The sequence below is a fragment of the Rutidosis leptorrhynchoides genome, chromosome 2, assembly GCF_046630445.1.
Source record: "Rutidosis leptorrhynchoides isolate AG116_Rl617_1_P2 chromosome 2, CSIRO_AGI_Rlap_v1, whole genome shotgun sequence".
Lineage (NCBI taxonomy): Eukaryota > Viridiplantae > Streptophyta > Magnoliopsida > Asterales > Asteraceae > Rutidosis > Rutidosis leptorrhynchoides.
The window spans coordinates 430,777,161-430,792,134 of record NC_092334.1 but is presented as its reverse complement, the minus strand read 5'-3'; the positions used below and the strand labels follow the sequence as shown (position 1 = coordinate 430,792,134).

General features: G+C 33.1%; 1 pseudogene; it reads left to right on the top strand.

Moving 5' to 3' along the window:
* The first annotated feature begins 1,396 nt into the window (after nt 1–1,396).
* The window catches only part of LOC139889216 (SNAP25 homologous protein SNAP33-like), a 44,853-nt pseudogene continuing 31,275 nt past the window's right edge, over nt 1,397–14,974 (top strand).

The following is a 14,974-nucleotide window of genomic DNA, read 5'->3' as shown; positions in this document are numbered from 1 at the left end:
TGTTTCTTTTCTAAAAATCAGATTGTATTCTTTCTTCTGCTTCTCATCAATATAATAATCACCTAATCATCATCTAATCATTATTTAATCATTACCATCGTGATTCATATCATCATTATCATTCATATCATCACCCTCGTTATCATTATAATCATTTTCGATTAATTTGAACATTGTTTCGGTCCAACAGATAACATAGTAGTCCAATAATGTTTAGTACGTATTGTATTTTTTTGTTTAAACCGTGAGCACTGAGCGGCCCAACCAATAACACAAAAGCCCATATGTAAAGCCTAATTCTACAAGTCCATCATCTTGTAGGTAATTGAATCCATTACATGTTTTAATCTAGATAGATAACTGGTTTCCTGTCGATTGCAACAGACCCAAAAGGAAAGAAAAGGGGACGAAATTTGCTGTCTTCCTTTATTTACAGCTCATCACCTTTTCTCATTGCATAATCATTTATCTAAATTATTAAAGTCACACCTCATCACCATTATTATTGTTTATTAAATATCTTGCTTCATCGTGATTAAAAGAGCTGAAGTAGCATCGACAATTAACAGAATAAAGAGGAAAAGGAAATTAACGGTGGTGGCAATAGAGGTTCCGGTTGTATTAAAACAATAAGGTTTTGGTGATTGTTTTGGATATCGAGCTCAATGAAGACAAAACAGAAAACGCAGTTGCAGGAGCCCTCGATCAATAGTAGCGGTTCTAGGGTAGTTGTGGTGGTATTCGAAAGTAAAACAGGAAAAATAATAAGAGAGAGAGGATGAGAGAGAGAGCAGGATGTAGGTTATATCGTGGGTTTTAATTGAGTAGAAACGGGAACGTAAGGCTGTAAGGAATAATTTTATGGTGTGTCCATGGTGTCTGATCGAACCCAACATAAACGGGGCAGTAGAGGTGTGCTTCGAAACAGAAACAATGGTGGTTCTTGGCTTTGGTTCGATAGAAACAGAATTATTATTACAATTGTAAAAAATTATTTTTTTTATTATTAAAGGTGATGGAGGTCTAGAAATGAAGAAAGAGGTGGCGTGTGGTGGTTTCATCAAGACCGAAGTCAGAGAGGGTGTTTGGCTTCGGTTATTTGCAGTAATACAAGAACAAGAAAACTTACGTATAATAGCAGTAACAATCACGGATTGCAGTTGTTATGGTGTGCTCGTGGGTGAGGTGGTTTACGTTGGTGGCGTGGTTCAACAAGGTGGTGGTTTGGAGTATTCCTGATTAGCAAAATATAGCACGATGGTGGTGGTTCTCGGTCTAAGTAGAAGAGAGATAAAGTAGGTGGTGGTTTCGATGGTGATAAGGTGGAGTGGTGTTATTTGGGTTATGGTAGAATGGTGATAGTTGTCGTTGGTTCATGAGGGTGGTGATAGTGTTTATGGTGTCAAGTGGTGATCATCGTTTAACAGAAGTTGCAGGGAATAGTAGTAGCAACAAGGGTTCTTGTGGTGGGTTTGTGTAACCGTGTTGATTCTTGGTGATGGATAGTTTTGGTGATGGTGTTAGTGATCAAAGAAACAGAATTTGAATTGGTTGTGTTCATGAGATTGAAGGTGGAGGCGGCGGTGGTTGTTGATGATAGTTCACGAAAGAGAAAAACAAGAAAGAAGAAGTGAGAGAGATATGTGGTTGTGTGTTTCTCCATAAACATATGTAATATGTTGTATATTAAGATAGAGATTCGTTATAGGAGCCAGACAAACAAAAAGGAATCAAAATATGAATATGAAAAAGTAATACAGTATGAAAGGGAAAAGAAACAGAATTGAATTCCAGTGCCACTTTTGTCTACATACTACCGACGTTGTTTTTTTTATTATTATTAATAATTAATAATAGAGAATAATAATAATAATACTATTAATATTATAAAACTAATAATAATAATAATATTGATAAATACAACCACTTAATATTATCACATAATTATTTACATAGAATGATATATTCTAAGTTTCTATATTACAATATTCATATAAATGATTATGTATTAAAATTTATATATTGCATATATATTAATTTATATATTACATATATATTAACTTACAATTATTAATATATGTACTCGTTATTAATTTCGTTAAGAAAAAATAAATCAAAAAAAATATATTTAGTAACCCTAAGTTGATGCAACCCACTTACGCACCAGCATTTTTATTTTCTTTTATGATCGTTTTTAAATTTTCTTAATCACATTCAAATGTCGAATGTGTGTTACTGTCGTTTACTGAATAAATTCGAAACCTATTTATATATTCTATATAATTTATTTATATATATTGACATGTTTTAAATAATTATAATATTACATATTATTTTATCTTATATACTCAATTCTAAATCTAAATCATATAATATTACAACTTATTATTGTTATATGTGTGTGTGTATATATATATATATATATATATATATATATATATATATATATATATATATATATATATATATATATATATATATATATATATATATATATATGTATATATATATATATATATAATTAAATACATACATATCTATTTACAATTAGTGGTTCGTGAATCGTCGGGAGTGGTCGAAGGTCAATTGAATATATGAAACAGTTCAAACTTTTTGAGACTTATCCTTACAGACTTTGCTTATCGTATCGAAATCATATAAAGATTAAGTTTAAATTTAGTCGGAAATTCCTGGGTCATTACAAACTCATAGCGTAAAATTGCATTTGGATTCCCCGCACTTAATGCCTTAAAGAAAACACGGCGTAACTTAAGGTCTCCCCAATGTGATATACCCCATCTCTCAAAGGAAAGCCTTTTATAAACTAAGGCATGCCTTGAACGTTTTTCAAATGTTCGACACACTAATTTCGCCATAAATAATTGTGCCGGTGAATTCTGACCGACTCTGGACAAGATTTCATCAATCATATCCCCTGGTAGGTCTTCTAAAATACTCGGTTGTCTATCCTTAACATCCATTTTGTGTTTTTATACTGTAAAAATAGATGAGGATTAGATTCGTAAAAGATAATTAACAAATAATACTAGCAATTTTTATATATAACATAAAGATACAAGCATACTACAATACATATATTACACATCATGGTTACTACTCTTTATTCCGACTCACTTGTTTCTTCCTCTTCGGACTTGGTTCGTTTCGAGGATTTCCTAGGGATATATGGTGCTCCCTTAATACGAGCCGTTGTTTTCACAAATGGTTTAGAAAAACCTGGTGGCTTAGATGTCCCCGGGTTATAGTTAAAACTTAAGAAATACGGGTGTTTACGGTACACCCCATCTGGGTATTTCATGTTAACGTAGAGTTCATCGGGGTTGGAATTAGGTTTTTCTATTTTGATGCCTTTTCCCTTATTATTTTCTTTTGCTTTTTCAAATTAGGTCGAGGTAATTTCTATAACATCATCGGAATCCTCATCGGGATCCGATTCATCAGAAAATTGGTAATTTTCCCAATATTTTGTTTCCTCGGCGGAAACACCATTGATCATTTTTAACTTTGGTCCATTGGTTGAGAATTTTCTTTTATTTATCTGTTATTCTGTGGTTTCTAATATTTCCTCATCCGGAACCTCTTCTTCCGGTTCCTCTTCTTCCGGTTCTTCTTCGGGAATTTGTGAATCTTCCCAAAATATATTCGACTCTTCATTATTATTAGGTTAGTCGATGGGATTTGTACTAGAGGTAGACATCTATCACACAATATCAAACACGTTAAGAGATTAATATATCACATAATATTTACATGTTAACAATATATATAGTTTCCAACAAAAAGTGTTAAGCAATCGTTTTTAAAGAAAACAAGGTCGAAGTCCAGACTCACTAATGCCTCCTAACAAACTCGGTTAGACACACACTAATGCAATTTCTGGTTCTCTAAGACCAACGCTCGGATACCAACTGAAATGTCCTGTTCATATTGATTATAAACGTTTCATATTAATGGATTTCGTTGCGAGGTTTTGACCTCTATATGAGACATTTTTCAAAGACTGCATTCGTTTTTAAAACAAACCATAACCTTTATTTTATCGATAAAGGTTTAAAAACCATAACGTAGATTATCAAGTAATGATAATCTAAAAGATAACGTTTTACACTCGAACATTACATATTGGTTTACAATAATATTATACATCGATTTAAATCTCCGAATGCAGTTTTTAAACAATATATTACAAGCATGCTGACTCCAATTCTTGTCCTTAAATTAGCATGCAACAGCGGAAGCTCTTAACAATCACCTGAGAATAAACATGCTTAAAACGTCAACAAAAATGTTGGTGAGTTATAGGTTTAACCTATATATTTATCAAATTATATTAATAGACCACAAGATTTCATATTTTCATTTCTCATAAACAACATGCATGCATAATAGCAATCTGCATAAAAATCATTCATATGGTGAACACCTGGTAACCGACATTAACAAGATGCATATTGAATATCCCCATCATTCCGGGACATCCTTCGGACATGATAAATTCGAAGTACTAAAGCATCCGCTACAACGGATGGGGTTTGTTGGGCCCAATAGATCTATCTTTAGGATTCGCATCAATTAGTAGACTGGTTTACTAATTCTTAGGCTACCAAGCAAAAAGGGGCATATTCGGCTTCGATCATTCAATCATAGAAAGTAGTTTCACGTACTTGTGTCTATTTTGTAAAACATTTATAAAACTGCATGTATTCTCATCCCAAAAATATTAGATTTTAAAAGTGGGACTATAACTCACTTTCACAGATTTTTCCTTCGTCAGAAAATAAGACTTGGCCACGGGTCAATTCACGAACCTATAACAAATATGTACATATATATATCAAAGTATGATCGAAATATATTCACAACAATTTTTATTACGTTTTAATGATTTAAGTTTATTAAGTTAGCTGTCCAACGTTAGTAGCCTACAACTAGTTGTCCACAGTTAGCAGTACAGAAATAAATCAATATAAATTATCTTGGATCAATCCACGACCCAGTGTATACAAGCCTCAGGCTAGATCACAACTCAAAGTATATATATTTTTAGAATCAACCTCAACCCTGTATAGCGAACTCGAGCATTACAGCATATAGAGTGTCTATGGTTGTTCCAAATAATATATATATATATATATATATATATATATATATATATATATATATATATATATATATATAGATGGGTCGATATGATATGTCAAAACATTGTATACATGTCTATGGTATCTCAAGATTACATAATATATGTTAGAATACATGTATAATACAATATAAGTTAGCTAGGATATGATTAGTTTAGATTTGTTACAATTTTCACGTAGCTAAAACTAGTAAAAATATCCAATTTTATTTTACCCATAACTTCTTCGTTTTAAATCCGTTTTGAGTGATTCAAATTGCTATGGTTTCATAATGAACTGAAATTTATGAAATTAAACAGAAAAAGTATAAGTTTGCAGTCGGAAATACAGGTTACAAGTCACTCTTGAAAGAGGTAGTCATTTCCGTCGAAAGAACGACATCTTGATGACCATTTTGAAAAACATACTTCCACTTTGAGTTTAACCGTGATTTTTGGATATGGTTTCATGTTCATAAGAAATATCATTTTTCCAAAAGAACAACTTTTAAATCAAAGTTTATCATAGTTTTTAATTATCTAAACCAAAACAGCCCGCGGTGTTACTACGACGGCGTATGTCCGGTTTTACGGTGTTTTTCGTGTTTCCAGGTTTTAAATCATTTAGTTAGCATATCATATAGATATAGAACATGTGTTTAGTTGATTTTAAAAGTCAAGTTAGAAGGATTAACTTTGTTTGCGAACAAGTTTAGAATTAACTAAACTATGTTCTAGTGATTACATGTTCAAATCTTCGAATAAGATAGTTATATATATATGAATCGAATGATGTTATGAACATCATTACTACCTCAAGTAAAGTAGGTAAACCTACTGTAAATGATGAAAAAATAATTTGAGCTTCAAAGGATCTTTGATGGCTTGGAAGTTCTTGAAGTAGAATCATGACACGAAAAACAAGTTCAAGTAAGATTACTACTCGAATTAAGATAGTTATAGTTATAGAAATTGAATCAAAGCTTGAATATGAATATTACCTTGATTTAGAAAGATAACCTACTGTAAATAACAAAGGTTTCTTGAGGTTGGGTGATCACTTGAAATGGATTTGCAAGATTGAAAGTAAACTAGCAAACTTGAAAGGATTTTCGAAGTGTTCTTGAAGTGTTCTTCCTATGATGATTATAGCTTGATACTTGAAGTAATTTTTGATGAAGATGATGATTAGTTTACTAGAAAATTCGTTCTTGAGAGAGTGTGTGTGCGTTTAGAGAGAATTAGAAAGAGAATTGAAAGTGAAATGGAGTGGGTGGTGAGTGGGAATGGTGAGTGGGGTTAAAAGGAGTTCTTGTTTTTATTTTCTTACTCATAAGTCATGCTAGTTGTCTAATGATGGTTCCCACATGTCTTGATGACACACAAGGGCTGCTAAGGAGCTGATGATTGAATGTATATACCAATAGTATATACATCTAGAAGCTGTGTATTGTACGAGTACAAATACGGTTGCATACGAGTAGAATTGTTGATGAAAATGAACGAGAATGTAATTGTAAGCATTTTTGATAAGTAGAAGTACTTTGATATGTGTCTTGAAGTCTTTCGAAAGTGTATGAATACATCTTAAAATACTACATGTATATACATTTTAACTGAATCGTTAAGTCATCGTTAGTCGTTACATGTAAGTGTTATTTTGAAACCTTTAAGTTAACGATCTCATTTAATGTTTTTAACCCATTGTTTATTATATCTAATGAGATGTCAAATTATTACATTATCATGATATTATGATGTATGAATATATCTTAATATGATATATATACATTAAAATGTCGTTACAACGATAATCGTTACATATATGTCTCGTTTCGAAATCCTTAAGTTAGTAGTCTTGTTTTTACATATGTAGTTCATTGTTAATACACTTAATGATATGTTTAATTATCATCTTATCATGTTAAACATAGTGTATCAATTTTAATATGATTCATATGTATTTAGTAAGACGTTGTTATAACGATAATCATTATATATATCGTTTCTAGTTTCTTAACTCAATAAACTCATTTTTATGTATATCACTCATTGTTAATATACTTAGTGAGATCCTTACTTATCATAATCTCATGTTAGCCATATATATATATATATATATATATATATATATATATATATATATATATATATATATATATATATATATATCATCATGTAGTTTTTATAAATTTTTAATGTTCGTGAATCGCCGGTCAACTTGGGTGGTCAATTGTCTAGATGAAACTCATTTCAAATAATCAAGTCTTAACAAGTTTGATTGCTTAACATGTTGGAAATATTTAATCATGCAAATATAGTTTTCATTTAATATATAATCATGGAAAAGTTCGGGTCACTACAAAGGGCTAACACGGGCCTAGAATACTATTTGCTAACAGGGAGGTGGGGGATCGTGGGAGTTTAGTGGCGGGTATGGGGTTCAAGGTACATTAGAGTTGATTTGTTAATGTGAGTGCGGTTTAGGGTCCTTTTCTTTTTGGGTGTTGTAGTGACCCGAACTTTTCCATGTTTATATATATTAATTGAGATTGATATTTACATGATTAAATGTTTCCAACATGTTAAGCAATCAAACTTGTTAAGACTTGATTAATTAAAATATGTTTCATATAGACAATTGACCACCCAAGTTGACCGGTGATTCACGAACGTTAAAACTTGTAAAAACTATATGATGACATATATATGGATATATATATAGTTAACATGATACTATGATAAGTAAACATATCATTAAGTATATTAACAATGAACTACATATGTAAAAACAAGACTACTAACTTAATGATTTTTAAACGAGACATATATGTAACGATTATCGTTGTAAAGACATTTAATGTATATATATCATATTAAGAGATATTCATACATGATAATATCATGATAATATAATAATTTAAAATCTCATTTGATATTATAAACATTGGGTTAACAACATTTAACAAGATCGTTAACCTAAAGGTTTCAAAACAACATTTACATGTAACGACTAACGATGACTTAACGACTCAGTTAAAATATATATACATGTAGTGTTTTAATATGTATTTATACACTTTTGAAAGACTTCAATACACTTATCAAAATACTTCTACTTAACAAAAATGCTTACAATTACATCCTCATTCAGTTTCATCAACAATTCTACTCGTATGCACCCGTATTCGTACTCGTACAATACACAGCTTTTAGATGTATGTACTATTGGTATATACACTCCAATGATCAGCTCTTAGCAGCCCATGTGAGTCACCTAACACATGTGGGAACCATCATTTGGCAACTAGCATGAAATATCTCATAAAATTACAAAAATATGAGTAATCATTCATGACTTATTTACATGAAAACAAAATTACATATCCTTTATATCTAATCCATACACCAACGACCAAAAACACCTACAAACACTTTCATTCTTCAATTTTCTTCATCTAATTGATCTCTCTCAAGTTCTATCTTCAAGTTCTAAGTGTTCTTCATAAATTCCAAAAGTTCTAGTTTCATAAAATCAAGAATACTTTCAAGTTTGCTAGCTCACTTCCAATCTTGTAAGGTGATCATCCAACCTCAAGAAATCTTTGTTTCTTATAGTAGGTTATCATTCTAATACAAGGTAATAATCATATTCAAACTTTGGTTCAATTTCTATAACTATAACAATCTTATTTCAAGTGATGATCTTACTTGAACTTGTTTTCGTGTCATGATTCTGCTTCAAGAACTTCGAGCCATCCAAGGATCCATTGAAGCTAGATCCATTTTTCTCTTTTCCAGTAGGTTTATCCAAGGAACTTAAGGTAGTAATGATGTTCATAACATCATTCGATTCATACATATAAAGCTATCTTATTCGAAGGTTTAAACTTGTAATCACTAGAACATAGTTTAGTTAATTCTAAACTTGTTCGCAAACAAAAGTTAATTCTTCTAACTTGACTTTTAAAATCAACTAAACACATGTTCTATATCTATATGATATGCTAACTTAATGATTTAAAACCTGGAAACACGAAAAACACCGTAAAACCGGATTTACGCCGTCGTAGTAACACCGCGGGCTGTTTTGGGTTAGTTAATTAAAAACTATGATAAACTTTGATTTAAAAGTTGTTATTCTGAGAAAATGATTTTTATTATGAACATGAAACTATATCCAAAAATTATGGTTAAACTCAAAGTGGAAGTATGTTTTCTAAAATGGTCATCTAGACGTCGTTCTTTCGACTGAAATGACTACCTTTACAAAAACGACTTGTAACTTATTTTTCCGACTATAAACCTATAATTTTTCTGTTTAGATTCATAAAATAGAGTTCAATATGAAACCATAGCAATTTGATTCACTCAAAACGGATTTAAAATGAAGAAGTTATGGGTAAAACAAGATTGGATAATTTTTCTCATTTTAGCTACGTGAAAATTGGTAACAAATATATTCCAACCATAACTTAATCAACTTGTATTGTATATTATGTAATCTTGAGATACCATAGACACGTATACAATGTTTCGACCTATCATGTCGGCACATCTATATATATTTCGGAACAACCATAGACACTCTATATGTGAATGTTGGAGTTAGCTATACAGGGTTGAGGTTGATTCCAAAATTTATATAGTTTGAGTTGTGATCAATACTGAGATACGTATACACTGGGTCGTGGATTGATTCAAGATAATATTTATCGATTTATTTCTGTACATCTAACTGTGGACAACTAGTTGTAGGTTACTAACGAGGACAGCTGACTTAATAAACTTAAAACATCAAAATATATTAAAAGTGTTGTAAATATATTTTGAACATACTTTGATATATATGTATATATTGTTATAGGTTCGTGAATCAACCAGTGGCCAAGTCTTACGTCCCGACGAAGTAAAAAATCTGTGAAAGTGAGTTATAGTCCCACTTTTAAAATCTAATATTTTTGGGATGAGAATACATGCAGGTTTTATAAATGATTTACAAAATAGACACAAGTACGTGAAACTACATTCTATGGTTGAATTATCGAAATCGAATATGCCCCTTTTTATTAAGTCTGGTAATCTAAGAATTAGGGAACAGACACCCTAATTGACGCGAATCCTAAAGATAGATCTATTGGGCCTAACAAACCCTATCCAAAGTACCGGATGCTTTAGTACTTCGAAATTTATATCATATCCGAAGGGTGTCCCGGAATGATGGGGATATTCTTATATATGCATCTTGTTATTGTCGGTTACCAGGTGTTCACCATATGAATGATTTTTATCTCTATGTATGGGATGTGTATTGAAATATGAAATCTTGTGGTCTATTGTTACGATTTGATATATATAGGTTAAACCTATAACTCACCAACATTTTTGTTGACGTTTAAAGCATGTTTATTCTCAGGTGAATATTAAGAGCTTCCGCTGTTGCATACTAAAATAAGGACAAGATTTGGAGTCCATGTTTGTATGATATTGTGTAAAAACTGCATTCAAGAAACTGATTTCGATGTAACATATTTGTATTGTAAACCATTATGTAATGGTCGTGTGTAAACAGGATATTTTAGATTATCATTATTTGATAATCTACGTAAAGCTTTTTAAACCTTTATTTATGAAATAAAGGTTATGGTTTGTTTTAAAAATGAATGCAGTCTTTGAAAAACGTCTCATATAGAGGTCAAAACCTCGCAACGAAATCAATTAATATGGAACGTTTTTAATCAATAAGAACGGGACATTTCAGTTGGTATCAGAGCGTTGGTCTTAGAGAACCAGAATTTTTCATTAGTGTGTCTTATCGAGTTTGTTAGGATGCATTAGTGAGTTTGGACTTCGACCGTGTTTACTTGAAAAATGATTGCTTAACAAATTTTTTTGGAAACTATATATTTTTAACATGTGAATATTATGTGATATATTAATCTCTTAACGCGTTTGATATTATGTGATAGATGTCTACCTCTAGAACAAGTCCCATTGACTCACCTAATAATAATGAAGAGTCAAATGTAAATTGGAATGATTCGTGGACTGATTCACAAGTTCCCGAAGAGGAACCGGAAGAAGAGTCGGAACCGGAAGAAGAATCGGAACCGGAAGAAGAATCGGAACCGGATGAAGAAATAGAACCGGTGGGGGAAATAATAAAACGGTTAAGTAAAAGAAAATCCTCAACCAACCGACCAAGGTTAATTATGGTCAATGGTGTTTCCGCCAAGGAAGCAAAATATTGGGAGGATTACCAATTCTCCGATGAATCGGATTCCGACGAGAATTCCGATGATGTTATAGAAATTACCCCAACTGAATTTAAAAAGGCAAAAGAAAATAATAAGGGAAAGGGCATAAAAATAGAGAAATCTAATTCCAACCCCGATGAACTTTATATGTATCGTCAACGCCCGAAGTCCTTAAGTTGTAACAATGACCCGGGAACCTCTAAACCACCAGGTTTTTCTAAACCAATGTGGACAACGACGGCTCGTATTAGGGGAACATCATATATCCCTAGAAACTTGGCAAAACGAACCAAAACCGAAGAAGAAGAAATGAGCGAGTCGGAATAAGATAGTTGTATTCGTGTGGTGTAATATATGTAATATAGTGTTCTTATGCTTTATGATATATGTAAAAATTGCTTGTATTAATAAGTATTTTTTTATGAATCTAACTCTTGTCTATTTTACAGTTTAAAAACACAAAATGGATAGACAACCCAATATTTTAAGAGACCTACCCGGAGACATGATTGATGAAATCTTGTCTAGAGTCGGCCAGAATTCCTCGGCACAACTATTTAAGGCGAGATCAGTTTGTAAGACATTCGAAGAACGTTCCAAGAATGTCTTGGTTTATAAGAGACTTTCGTTTGAAAGATGGGGGATATCACATTGGGAAACCCATAAGTTACGATGTGTTTACTTTGACTCATATATTGCGGGGAACCCAAATGCTATTTTACGCAACGGGTTAAGAAATTATTTTGACTCAATATATCCGAATATTGGACTTCGTGATTTAGAAAAAGCGGCTAACATGCAACATAAAGAAGCATGTTATGCTTACGGATTAGTAATGTTCGCTTCTCACCAAAGTGAGAACAAGAACATCGGGCTACAACTATTAAACAAAACGTTTCCACAAGTGACGGAGTCGGTAATTGGGGTAAGAAATGAGGTTTTTAGATTATTACGGGACTGTTGGACATTACGTAACCCTCGTCCCTTTGACGACGTTACAACACGCTGTCTTATCAACGGCCATAACGGTTATGTTGCACAAGACCAAGGATGGGAAGTAGTCCTAGTAAAACCAGAATGCATGACTTGTTTCTGGACGTATGAATTACGTGTCTTTATTGCCTTTGCTGAACGACTTGTGTACTAGCTAGAATTATCTTCACAACTATCTTGTATCAAAGTTATTGTGTGCTATATTTCATGCTTTATGTAAAATAAGCGGTATTGTAAGTTTGTAAAATATTGTATAAAAGTTTGAACGCGAAATATTATTATAATCAGTTTTTCATATAGAATTATAGTTGTTGAATTGTATATTAGCTACTAAGTATGAACTTAACGGGTAGGTACTACCCGAATTTAAACTTATAAAACGCTAATATGAAGAAAAAGCTTTTATAAATGAGTTCATATTATGCTACGAAATACTATTAACTACTCTTAACATTCTATATGATTAACTTGTTTCATTTAACTATTTTGAAGGAAATGGCACCGACTACTCGACACACCGTGAATATGAATGAAGAGGAATTCCGTACTTTTCTAGCTTCAAACATAGCCGCAGTACAGGCTGCGCTACATACCAACAATAACCTTGGATCTAGCAGTACAGGAAATCGTGTAGGATGCACCTACAAAGAATTCACTGCCTGCAAACCTTTGGAATTTGATGGAACCGAAGGACCGATCGGATTGAAACGGTGGACCGAGAAGGTCGAATCGGTGTTTGCCATAAGTAAGTGTACTGAAGAGGACAAAGTAAAGTACGCTACGCATACCTTCACAGGTTCTGCGTTAACATGGTGGAATACCTATCTAGAGCAAGTGGGACAAGACGATGCGTACGCACTACCGTGGTCAGCATTCAAGCACTTGATGAACGAGAAGTACCGTCCCAGAACCGAGGTCAATAAGCTCAAGACATAACTTAGAGGGTTATGAACCCAAGGATTTGATATTACCACGTACGAAATACGATTCACAGAATTGTGCCTATTGTGTCCGGGAGCATTCGAAGATGAGGAAGAGAAGATCGACGCGTTTGTGAAAGGATTACCGGAAAGAATCCAAGAAGATATAAGTTCACACGAGCCCGCCTCCATACAACAGGCATGTAGAATGGCTCACAAACTCGTGAACCAAATTGAAGAAAGAATTAAAGAACAGACTGCTGAAGAGGCCAATGTGAAGCAAGTCAAAAGAAAGTGGGAGGAAAACGGTGATAAGAATCACCAATACAACAACAACAGCAATTACAACAATAATCGCAACAATTATCCCAACAATCGCAACATAAATCGCAACTACAACAAACGGCCCAACAACAACAACAACAACAACTACAACAATCATCCCAACAACAATAATAACCGCAACAACAACAACAATCAGAAGCAGCTATGCCAAAGGTGTGAAAAGAATCACTCGGGGTTCTGCACCAAATTTTGCAACAAGTGTAAAAGAAATGGTCATAGCGCGGTGAAGTGTGAGGTCTACGGACCAGGGGTTAATAGAACGAAAGGAACAAATGGTGTCGGAATGAGTAATGGCGGAGCAAGTAGTGTCGGAGCAAGTTATGCCAATGTAGTTTGTTATAAATGTGGAAAACCGGGCCACATTATTAGAAATTGCCCGAACCAGGAGAACACGAATGGACAAGGCCGCGGAAGAGTTTTCAATATTAATGCGGCAGAGGCACAGGAAGACCCGGAGCTTGTTACGGGTACGTTTCTTATTGATAATAAATCTGCTTACGTTTTATTTGATTCGGGTGCGGATAGAAGCTATATGAGTAGAGATTTTTGTGCTAAATTAAGTTGTCTATTGACGCCTTTGGATAGTAAATTTTTACTCGAATTAGCAAATGGTAAATTAATTTCAGCAGATAATATATGTCGGAATCGAGAAATTAAACTGGTTAGCGAAACATTTAAGATTGATTTGATACCAGTAGAGTTAGGGAGTTTTGATGTGATAATCGGTATGGACTGGTTGAAAGAAGTGAAAGCAGAGATAATCTGTTACAAAAATGCAATTCGCATTATACGAGAAAAAGGAAAACCCTTAATGGTGTACGGAGAAAAGGGCAACACGAAGCTACATCTTATTAGTAATTTGAAGGCACAAAAACTAATAAGAAAAGGTTGCTATGCTGTTCTAGCACACGTCGAGAAAGTACAAACTGAAGAAAAGAGCATCAATGATGTTCCCGTCGCAAAAGAATTTGCTGATGTATTTCCGAAAGAATTACCGGGATTACCCCCACATCGATCCGTTGAATTTCAAATAGATCTTGTACCAGGAGCTGCACCAATAGCTCGTGCTCCTTACAGACTCGCACCCAGCGAGATGAAAGAACTACAAAGCCAATTACAAGAACTTTTAGAGCGTGGTTTCATTCGACCAAGCACATCACCGTGGGGAGCTCCTGTTTTGTTTGTCAAGAAGAAAGATGGTACATTCAGGTTGTGTATCGACTACCGAGAGTTGAACAAACTTACCATCAAGAACCGCTACCCACTACCGAGAATCGACGACTTATTTGATCAACTACAAGGCTCGTCTATTTATTCAA